The sequence below is a fragment of the Triturus cristatus genome, chromosome 5_1 (assembly GCF_964204655.1).
Source record: "Triturus cristatus chromosome 5_1, aTriCri1.1, whole genome shotgun sequence".
NCBI lineage: Eukaryota > Metazoa > Chordata > Amphibia > Caudata > Salamandridae > Triturus > Triturus cristatus.
Genome location: NC_140587.1, coordinates 868,750,754 through 868,762,766, shown reverse-complemented (window position 1 = coordinate 868,762,766; position 12,013 = coordinate 868,750,754). Strand labels below are relative to the sequence as shown.

At 44.5% G+C, this 12,013-nt stretch overlaps 1 pseudogene; it reads right to left on the bottom strand.

Annotated features, from left to right (window-relative positions):
- Positions 1–1,339: 1,339 nt before the first annotated feature.
- Positions 1,340–1,434, bottom strand: LOC146831563 (Nuclear RNase P; annotated as a pseudogene).
- Positions 1,435–12,013: the final 10,579 nt, after the last annotated feature.

Sequence of the window (12,013 nt, the reverse complement as noted above, 5' to 3'; positions counted from 1 at the left end):
AGGTGAGCGCTGTAGCAGGAAGGGAAATCATTTGAAGAGAGACATTTTCACTTGGGATTTCCCTTCTCTTTGTCCACGCAGCACCACCTAGTATTTTTGCTGACTTCCAAGAGGTGCCCGCACAGGCGTGTTGCAAAGATGTTAATCAGGCCTCATGTGCAAATTAGAAAACATCCTCGCGCTCTGCTTGCGACACCTCACGGGCCTTTTAACTGCTGTGACCACCTACTAATACTGGTTCGGTACCTGGTGTAAACACAAGTCTCTGCAGTTATGGGATCGCAAAAGTCTCTGCCAATGAAAGGGAGAAGCTACCCTGCTGACGGCAATCTTAGTCCATCAGTCTGATCAGGGAAAGCTGGGGGGGGGGGGAAATGGAGGGGGAAATCGACAAATATCTAGTCAAACCTGTAAATACACTGCTCAGCCATTGTCCATTTTTAGGAGGAAAAAAGTAAGATTTAATTTACTGGAACGAGTGGGTGTTGCATTTTTTGGAATATAGTCTTTTAGACAGCAGGCCACTACTGAGTACACTAATATTCTCCTTTAAAACGTTTACTTGCTCAGCTTAATTGACCATTTTGTCAGGGATGTTCAGTGAGGTTTTCTGCAGCCCCACAAATGACTTTCATCGGGTCGAACTGAATAAAGTGATGATTTGAAGCGCTTTAAAAAAAAGTGTTGCAAACTGATGCTCCTTATAAAGTTTTGTGCATCTTTCTTTGGACATTTACCAAAATCGTACTTTACAAATTCAACCTAAACATGCTTACCACCTGAGGAATTTATCTGCACATTAATATAATGCATAAGGGATTCACCGGTGGGGACACTCTTTAGCCGAGGCATACACCTGTATGGAGAACACCCTGCAAGTTGATGAGTGCACATTCTGTGACACCGAGAAACAAGCATTTACAATGCAATGGTCTCGGCATTGGTAAAGTTAGAGCTATTGGCATTGCTCATGACATTATTTTTGTTTATGTTTTTAAAACATTTAAAGAAACGGCATTGTCATGAGCAATGCCAATAGCTCTAACTTTAACAATGCCGAGACCGATTGCATTTGCACCCACACAGAGCCACACACACAAAGCCACCCACACACACAGAGCCACCCACACAGAGCCACCTACACAGAGATATTCACATAGAGCAACCCACACACAAATAGAGCCACCCACACAGAGCCACCTACACACACACTGTTACCCACACACAGACAGAGCCACCCACGCATAGAGCCACCTACAAAAAAAGCCACCCACACAGAGCCACACACACACAGAGGCACACACATATACACACACACACATAGAGCCTCCCACACACACACACACAGAGCCACCCACACTTACAGACCTTCCCCAAGGTTCATGAGTGACATACGCACTCTGCACGTGACCTCAGTGATGAGCTTCCTCCGCTTCATACCTATATATCTCCCACTGCTTTATATATGGCTCCATTACATGCACTTGGTAACTGAGGGTGGATTGTATAATTTTAATTAAGAGTGATTGAGTGGAAATATAAAGACAGAATACTAAGGGTGTGAAATACAATTCTAAAATGCACACTACCAATTCGCCAATAGCCAGGTTTCAAAATCAAAACAGATAATAGCTCGGGACTCCTAATATGTAAATCATGCTCTGACGATTGGCCTGTCACTTGTTCCTAACCGCACACCCAATCATGGACCACGCTATGGAACGGCCATGTTGGAAAGGTTCGATTTTAGAGGAGCTAATTGCTTCCAGCGCACTGTGTCTTCTGTAAAGCAAAAGTACAATTTTCAGAAAATAACGTGAAACCGTGAACCAGAACAGAGTGAGAATGCACACTCAGTCAGTTACCAAGGTAAGATCGTATCAAGAATTTTACCTTCCTCCAAGGAATACAAAACTACACGTTTTGTAGATGTGACTTCAAGTGTTATTACACCGTTTGCAGATAACAACATTATAATATCTTTTGGTCGCTCTATTCTTTCCCCTTACTTATTGGAGCCTGTCGCTCTAGCCGCTCTGTCACTGCGTCGTATTAAGCTAGTCCTTCTTCAATGTCAGTCATACACGCTGTTTCTGTATATAACTCACCCGGTTGAGAAAGGAGGTACGGGAGCTCAATTTTAGTGCACAAAACAGCGCTCTACCGCCGCTCAGCGGTGACATGACGGCCAGCACCAGATACGGGGCCGTTCTTCTGCCGAGAACGCGCACGTCAATGTCACCAGCCCAAGCTCCATACACTGATGCATGCGTGCTGGCGACTCGCTGAGAGTCGTGTATGTTGCACTGCGCAGGCGCTAGATTCGTTCGGGTGAGATCGCGGAATATTAGTGTTTTAATGCTTGTGCAAGCACGACGATTGCAGTCTGTCTAGAGTTAAAACCTAATGGATAAGTAGTCTTTCGTAAAACCTGCCAATTTAGAACAAAAAATCGTAGTTCATTTTTTTGTTGTTGATCTTTTGTGGGCCAGGGTTCGGTTGGAGGGCGCGTAGAAAGTGAGCCGAGGGTGGGTTTGTTATGGGCAAGTTTCTACAGCACCAAGTTAACCTCGCCCTTTACACTCCCGGGGCTTGTTTACATCGCCGTATTCGTGTTTGGTCAAATAATATAACATCTTTGGATTGCCGCTAATGAAGCTGCTTGCATTCCTTGCTGGACAAGAAAGCACTTTAACAACGATGCGGCCAACTTCTGGGGGATTTGAGGAGGAAACCAAGACAAGAGGGAACAAGCACACCACTGCCTTTCTCCGAGGTCAGCCAGAAATGCCTCGGAGAAAGGCAGTGTCGTTTTCGGATTCGGGGGCGTGTTTTGCTTTTATCTCCTCTTGCCATTGGCTGGAGGAGATAATTAGACTTTCTGAAAAAAACACGCCCCGATCCGAAAAGGACGGGGCCTAATCGAAATGACGGACCTCTTCTCCAATGGCTGGCCAGCATTTAAGAGGCCAGCCAATGGAGAACAGGGGAGAAGAGGGGCGGGTTCAAGCCCCTCTTCTCCAAGTCATTAAATCTCGCAAGCAAGACTGCGCAAGCGCAGCCTTCGCTAGCCGAGACCTAAAAACTGGCTTTCTTTCTTACATATCCTGTATACGGAACACCCATGAATTCCCTATGTGACATGCAGTGTAAACCTCTTGAATTAATTAATTGATGTTCTCGAGTAGCCCACATTGTGAACTGAGGCACAGAAAAGGAAATTAAGTTACATTTGTCAGCGCTAGTCTTCTGCTTCCAAAGTATGCGGCGAGGAATTAGATTGCTTCTTGTATAATTTCTATCATGCTTATATTCAAACGTTGTGCCTGCTTACATCCTGCCCTTTTCTTGAAAAGTACATAAGAGCAAGTCATGCATAGGATCCCACAATCCGGTCAAGTGAGGAAAGCCAGGATAACAACACATGTCTTCCTAATCCTACAGGTGACATATCCACTAAACCCCATCAACTCAGGTGCATTCGTGAGAACTGCGCTGATACCCCCACCGCTAAATGTATTCCACTCAGGCTGCAACACACTACATGCACACACCAGCGAAAGCACAGGCAGTGATAGGGCAAACACCTGTCTTGTAGAGAGCAGGTATAATGCACGCAGCACCAATGTAAGCGTCACACACACGCCATGCCTGGCAGCATGTGCAGAGGCACTGCGCGTTTCTCTTATACAGTACAGGCTCAGTACAGACAGTGGCACTGTAAGCTTCCTTCACAGATGTATGTACACCCAGGGTCCTGCTCAAGCAGCCTGTGACAATGTGAGTTTCCTTTGCAACCTATAGGTTCTGCATGGCCAGTGCCCACTCGGTCTGTGGAGGGAGCTGTCATTGTAGTCCCTTTTCTATGTCTATGACAGCTGTCAAATAGTCGTACTTTTATGTTGATGGTTACTGCAAACCGTAGTCCTACTTCTATGTCTATGACCTGTCCCCGTTTTTTGTTTTGAGAATCTGGTCACCCTAGCTCTATGCCCTATGTCCAGGGTGCAGGAAGGGGAAATGGTGTATAGGCATTGAGGTGTGTTTCTGCACGTGAGCGTTTTTCTGTTCCTGAATTGTAGCAGCTGCCATTTAGAGGTGTGCAAGTGAGCACATGGAAGAAACGGCCTTGCCCCAAACACTCGATTGGACACAGACACTTATCATGGCCGCCATGTGCAATTGCTTCAAATTTGAGACTCCACAACTGGCTACCGGCCTCCCTGTGTCTCTGCTCCTGAAAAAACTGGAGCAACAGCAACTAGAAGGTCAAGAAGGAAAGGCTTGGTGAAGAGGACCACTCTTCTTGCCCTCTTAAAGTAAAGGATTGTCCCAAGAACAGTAGTCAAAGTGGGCGGGATCGGAGGGGCACGACTTGCCCATACTTTTTAAGGAAAACAGTTCCCCTACCGTCTGTGAAAAGATAACTGTCACAGGACAGTTATTTCCGACAGATGAAATGCTTCAGCTGCTGTGTAAGTCATGGAGTCTCCTGCGCTGTGAAACCGAAGGCAGGCAGACAGCTAAAGAAGCCTTCTTTCCAGGGTGCCTGCTTACCTGAAAGAAATCTACATGCGCAGAAGGGGTCAGTCTGCAAATGTTAAGGGAGCTCGGAAGCTGGTATTGGCTTTCATTAATGGAATCACTTGACACTTTCTGATGACACAGATTTATTCTGAGTAGTATTGGATAGGAGTTACCAGCTGAGCTGTGAAGTGTATGCTTTTTAAAGGGCGTGACACAGGCCCATCCACCGCATGGGCTGCAGGGGCCTGTGTGAGCCCCTAACTATTCTCCACTGCTCCAACCAGGATTTAATTCCGTGGCTGTCTGCTTACAGAAGCAGACCTCTGCAGTGCATTAGGTAATAGAGGTTTCATACAGTATGAGAGCGCATTTCCCACTAATTAACTTAACTTGATTTACTTTACAATGAAGCTAAGTTTTATTTTATATGTACATACCTGAAAATGAACGACCCAAAATAGTTATAGAATGTTTTGGTTTTTTAGCCACGCCTTTAACCGCGCCCCAGTGTACTCGCCCCGCCTCATTGTATACAGCATCACGGTTCCCTTACTTTTTTTAATGCACTTCAACCACTGCCCAGGAAGCAGGTGCTGGAATGCAGCTGCTATCAGAAAACAGAAACCTAAGGCATCTCTCAATTAATCAATAGACTAGAATTCCAAGAATACATATATGACAAAGTAAGGAGGGCAACAGATGAAATATACAAACAAGTTTTTTTACATGTCAATAAAGATATAATGATGAATACCACAAGAACAAAACACAATATTGTAATTTCACTTCCACACTACATTCGCATCTACAATCACACTAATCTCATCCAACCTCTGCAAGCAAGGTAGACGGAGAAACAATTATTTACAGAATGCACCATAAGGTGGGTAGCTTCGGGGCACAGCATTGATTGAAGATAACCATTTGTTAAGCCACACATTATTTTCCTTAACAGAATATCATTGTATTCAAAGCCCAGAAGCTCCACACCTTATGGTGCACTCTGCAAAGAAATGTTTCCCCGTCTACCTTGCTTTTAGAGGTTGGATCTGAGTTTAATCCATTGTCTTTTTTGCTCACTATGCCACCCCAGTTTGGACCCAGCTTCATGCAAATCAGTCTTCGCCCTGCTCCTCATGGGAACAGTCCAGCCCAAACTGTCCAAACTGTCACATTTATAGGAGTGTGATGTTTAATAGGGAGCTTTTATACTGGCTTGAGACAGTGATGTCAGTTCACAATTAAAAGATATGGGGCAATGTCCATCAATGAGATTGGTTGCAGGAAAGTGCCGGCAGAGTGCGTACTGAGGTATTCAAGCACTAAATGCACATGGTTAGTTACCGGAATGTGTGCTCGACATGGCAGAGAATGGAAGAGGGGGGGGGAGACAGCGAGAGTTTGTGTGCAACGGTGGCCGGCACTGGTAAGCGCAGGGGGATGGGGGCAGTGCGGGGTTGGAGGGGGAAAGTCGGCAGACGACGGAATAGTTATCATTAAATAAATAAATAATACCTATTTGGTCGTCTGTTGACTCTCCCCCCCGCCGCGCCCTGCCCCACTCACCATACTTACCTGTGCCAGCCGCCGCTGTTTGTGTGGGTGTATTTTATTCTACTAGTACTGAGTGAGGACAAGAAACTGATTACTCTCCACTATGCAGCAGAGAGAGAGGTAGCAATGGGAAAATGTTCCAAACATAACCAGCTGTGACCTTGCAATGCTATATGCCCATAGGGGAAGCAGCAACACATTCAGGCATCTGCTTGTAAATCCCAAGGTAAGATCCACACATCTTTGTCCGGTGCAAAAGGGAACCAGAAGGTCAGAGTCCGGAAATGCAAGGAGGGACTGTACACCAGTACTATGTAGTCACAGGGGCAGCTATAGGACTCTGACAGCATAATTGCCTGTCACAGCAGAAGAATATTGAAATACATTTTGTTTTGGTTTTATATGAAGAATAATAAGCATATACAGGACATTAAAAATGTATGCCACTTTTCTTTACTAAAATAGAATGCACTCTCAATGTGAGAATACTCTAGCAAGCCTTCAAGTGACATATTCTAAAAGTAATATTGGTGGTTTCTCATGTAGAGTTTAATGGCTGAGTACAACAGCCCAATACAGTAATCTACATGGAAAACATTGCCATGTGCCATTTTACTTATGCGTTGAAGACATTTTTGTTCCTTCCAGAAAATAGATATTTATTTTGTGAATTGAAAGTTTTTAAGTTCATTGTATCCTATTTGAACGTCTCTAATGGATCAGTTTAAAATGTTCTAGGGTATTTTTCCAGTAATATTATGCCCCCTCCTTTCTCCGTTAACGTGATTCAGATCAGTATGTTATAGGATAATAAAGGAAATGAGGGTTGTTTACCCACTTTGACTTTGGGTTATTTAGGCATCATTGAAAACGTGTGCCTATTTAGCACTCCACACCACTGAGATTTAGGGCCTAGCATTGGGGCATATTTACAAGATAATGGCTTAGCGCTGTGATGCAAGCCATCTTGCTGCGCCGACCAGCGTCATTAGGAAAGTCAAGGGGTGCATTGTATTTAAAACAATAGGATGCATCCCTGTGCTTTCCTCTTCACTGTTGCACAATAGACTGCCTAGCACCATTGATGCACCCTTGCAACATGGCATACACAAGGAAATGATAGACAGAGCACTGAAACTTTTCAGACACTCACCCTCAGTCATAGATCTGGGTTCAATCCATCATCGTTCTTTAGCTCACTTCGCCACCCCAGGTCAGACCCATACATATGCAAATCAGTCTTGATCTTGTTCCTCATGGGAACAGTCCAGCCCGAACTGCCAAGCCAGATCTTCCCTGGACCAAAAACCAGCATCCTGGGACCAGTTTCAGGGTAACACCCCTCATCAGCCAGGCTAGCGGCAAAGTGAGCAAGGGTCCCAGGTCTAGGCATACACTACCAACTCAGGGCGAACAAAGCAAACACAAGAAGCTGAAGAGTGCGCTGAAACTTTTCAGAGATTCACCCCCAGTCACAGATCTGGGTTAAAATCATCATCGTTCTTTAGCTCACTTTGCCACCCCAGGTCAGACCTAGCCATATGCAAATCAGTCTTGACCCTGCTCCCCATGGGAACAGACCAGCCCAAACTGCCAAGCGAGGTCTTCCCTGGACCGGAAACAACCATCCTGGGACTGGTTTCAGGGTAACACCCTCATCAACCAGACTAGCTTGAATCCAATGGCAGAATGCAGCACACATAGAAGGAGAAAAAACCCATCAATGATTGTGCTTTCTATATTTGCTGCACAATGCGGCACACAAGGAAAGAGTAAAAAACAAGGAGAAATATAGGTATTTCTCCTTGTTGCGCCAATTTTATCCCTCCCCTGGGGAGACGTTATGATCTGATGCATTCCCAGGTTTACGAAACCGCGTAAATCTGGGAATGCGTCAGAATCAATGGTTGTTGCGTGGGAACGCCCACAGCAACACAAAGTGGAACGCCGCTTTCATGCTGAGTAAAAAGGGGGCCATATTTACAAGCCACTGAAAAGCCATGCAGGGTGGCTTTGCCTGGGCATATAAATAAGGGCCAGCACACTGCGTAACTGGAGCGTCAAAAAAATGAAAACTCAGGTGGCACAAGGGGCTTTTAAAAATGCCCCATAGATTCAATAAACCACATGGCTGTCTAACTTGTTTGAACTGGAAGAAAAGCATATAAAAACGTTGCCCTCAAATGAGCTTCTAGCAGCAACATAGTAAAAACATCAGTCCTCGGCGGGATAAGCTCAGATGGAGTTCATGAAAATGAGTATTGAAGTGAGCATCTCACCTTGATCAACCTTTCAGAGGTCATTGTGGCCGCCATGTTAGGAAGGAAATTGTCAAGTCAGAGGCCAGAACTGACTGAAGCGTGCTTCGCCTGGTCCACCAAGAATGATTCTCTAACATTCTAGTCAAAAGTGGCGGCTGAACTCAATCAATCGTGCTGCATGGGACTGGTTGGACAAGGGATCAAAGGACGCTGAAATGAAGCATTTCTAGAATATCTAAGGAACAGGGAACTAATATTTTATCGATCTCTTGTGAAAAAAGTGGTACTTCACGAAAGAAAGTGAAATGAAAACTCAAAGAAATCACAGGGACAAACATTTTGAAATTGCTTCAGAAAACCTCCAAGAAATCATTCACGCACCATACGAAATAGGATTCGACAACGACCTCATCTCATTCATCAACTGCTCTTTTAAAAAGTTCCTCCAAATATTGTTTATGGATTTCTGTGTACACAGATGTTACTTACTGCTGACTCTGCAGAAGCACAGTGGCACCGAGCTACGCCGTGACCCACTTCCGCGAGGCATTTCCAAGAAACTGCTATCTAGCAAACCGGAGTTATAAATGCCGAATTATTGCATTACTAGTTACAGTTTGCAGAGATATTCTGACTTGAGCTAGGTTCTCAGCCCAGCTCGATGAAGATGCCCCAATACATCTCCCGTTAGCCTCTGGAGAAAATGCGGATGCAGGCAATGCCCGAGGGAGAAACAGCCTTCATTCTGCCAGGGTCGACAGTGGCATACATTTAAAGATCACCTCATTTAATATTGGATATCCTACGAGGAAATTCACTCATTAATAGATTGCCGAGATCATCAACTTCTGCTCTGGGCTCAATTTAGTGCAGTGTGTGCCTCCTGAATTAAATGCTGTGAAATGTCTGTCTGGCTAAGAAGGAATTGTAAAAAAAAAAAACATAGCCATGAAATGTATGCTAAGTTATACTTCGGATGTCAGGCTTGTCACATTTCCTGGAAAGCATTCACTGAGATGAAATCTGTGTCCAGTGACAGGCAGTCCGCTCACGCGCATTCCAGTGAGTCGTTGCCACGTGGCCACTGTTTAATATGAAACTTTTGAACTCTTGACTCAGACTACTCCAAATGTGCCTCTCCGAGCTACATGTTAATAGCATTCAATGACTCATTTCTCAGCGCTGTGTCTCTACTACCTCCTTGTGGTGCTGTCGCTGTAACAATGTTTATTTCATGAGTGTTTAACTGGGGGTACTTTGTTGTGTCCACATCGCTTATAACAATCTCCGTCAATAAACCAACGCCTTAAATCACTAAAGGAATCTGACTAGATTCCTCAACTGCAATGGGCTTATTATTGATTTATTTTATTTTTTTAAGGGTTTGAATATAGCGCTGATTCTTTGTGGCTGCTATTTCAAAGTGCTAGAAGGAAAGGAGCGAGACCACGGTCGGAGTGGCCGAAATGGAAATCAGGCAGTGTCCGATGGGCTGGGCTGACAGGTCAGTCTCTGGGCTGGGTTTGTGTCTGTCTGTGGGCCTGTGTTATGGTCTGCTCGGCCTTTTTGTTTACTGTTGATTTCCCTGATATTCAAACAATCATTGCCTACAGCTAAGCGCAGATCCATGCAATCCTCAAAATCTGCAAAACATTCATTCTGCTTGTCCTTGCAAGTTGAAAACTGTCCTCATTTTTAAACTTTCTCATTCACTAACGAAAGCCACTTTTATTTTGGTGGCTGCGCCTATTATCTGTCCGAGTGCGACCGTGAGGGGAACATGAGGCAAGTGCATGTTTCGGACGCCTATGCTCATGGGATGGACTGGGGTTAGAAAAATGGCAGCTTACGTCATATATGCTTCTGTGTTTAGGCTGAAGTCAGAAAGGAACAGAAGATTTTTCAGAAGGGTGCAAAAACTCAAGAAATCTTTGAGAAGTCCAAGATGGTGTCCATAGCCGGTAACAACTGTAAGTCATATAACTATAATCTGGTTTCTCCGAGTTACATGTGTCTTCCCCATATTATAGAGACATGAAAAGATTGAGATCCATATTCATCAAGGTTTTGCATTACCCTTGCACCACTCAAGGGGGCCTGCAAGCCTTGATAAAGTATAGAGTAACGTAGGGCAGCGAAAATCACTGCCTTGCGTAACTCTGCCCCAGGGAGGCATACCAAGGGTGGAACGTAGGTGTTCCCATGCATCCACCCCTGAATTTTGGCACATAGCCAGACTTACCTTTATTGGTAGACCGGAGAATGCATCATAAACCTATGCAGAATGCAGCACATGTAGAAAGAGGAAAACGCCTCTCAGGATTGTTTTTGTGCAGGAAAGTGCCCCTTACTGCCCAAAAACAATCCTGCCTCCAACGCAATGACCCTTGCACCATGACACAAGGGTGCCTACATTGGCGATAGGTAGCCAAGAGTGTGCCAGCATTTGGAAAGGAAAGGAATGTGCCGTATGATGTTAAATACGGTGTCACGTGAAAGATTGATAGGAGACAAAGATGAACTATGGAATAATCACTTGACAAAGACTACTACAGTCAAGAAAAAATGATGATTCAAGGAGAACAGAGGCTGGAGAGGTGCTGACCCAAAAACAGCACTGAAAGATACTCACAACACCAGAGCACAAGCAAAGAAAATCCTCAAAAGGGAACAAAATCAGAAAGCGAGGGGGTGAAAAAATACTTTGACTGTGTTGTGACGCAAGAAGTTATGGTTTATACTGCCTTTGATCTTGGAAAGAAGGAATGAGGTAAGAGAATATGTCACATGGAACAAGGTCTTGGATAGGATTGGATGAACTACAAATAATCACTTGGTTGTCATCTTGTAATGGTCTTTAAGAAAAGAAGGACTTAATGGAATGTAGTTGTAGAAGGATGCACAAGACAATGTCATGTTCCTCCTGTCAGCTGCTGCCCAGACGCTTGGAAACCTGGCCTGCACATTATGTGCTAGAGAGAGGTGGTTGCCATCATCAAATGACGGTAAGCATAGAAACCACGGACCAAACAGGTGAGTTGCTCTCTCACAGTAGGCCTGCACGACGTGGACTGTCAGGTGGGTGCAATAGATGGCGGGTAAAGGAGTTCCAGAGGGTGGGACCTTATCATTTACAGAGAGTTTGAGTTCCTTAGTGTATTTTGTAGTGTTTATCAAACACTGTGATATATATTCATCCCCACACAAGGGTATAAAATTGAGCCCTAGATACAAGTATGGTTACCATAGGGGTACATGGGACACGAGCCTGGCTGTAAGAGAAGGTGGTGTGTAGAGGGTCAGGTTAAGTGGGATGATATAATGGAAGGAGAGTGATCAATGTCAAAAAATGAAATTACAATCTGTAATGGAAGAACACCATTTTAGTAGAGAAATGTGTTGGAGAGGAGGCTGTCATATGGTTGCTGTAGGGCTTTGAAAATGTGGCGCCAGAGTAGAACACAAATCACAGCCTTGCAATGAAAATATGACAAAAATGGGAATCATAAGAGTGGGCTGTAGTTGATGAGTAACGTTTAGAACACAGAAGACATCTGGGAAACTAACAAGGAAGATCCATATGTCATCTAAGTTTCTTGGATTTAGCAAATCAAAAACTGCTTGTGTATCAGAGCTCTTGATTTGACAACAGTGAGGCTATGGGTCGCCTA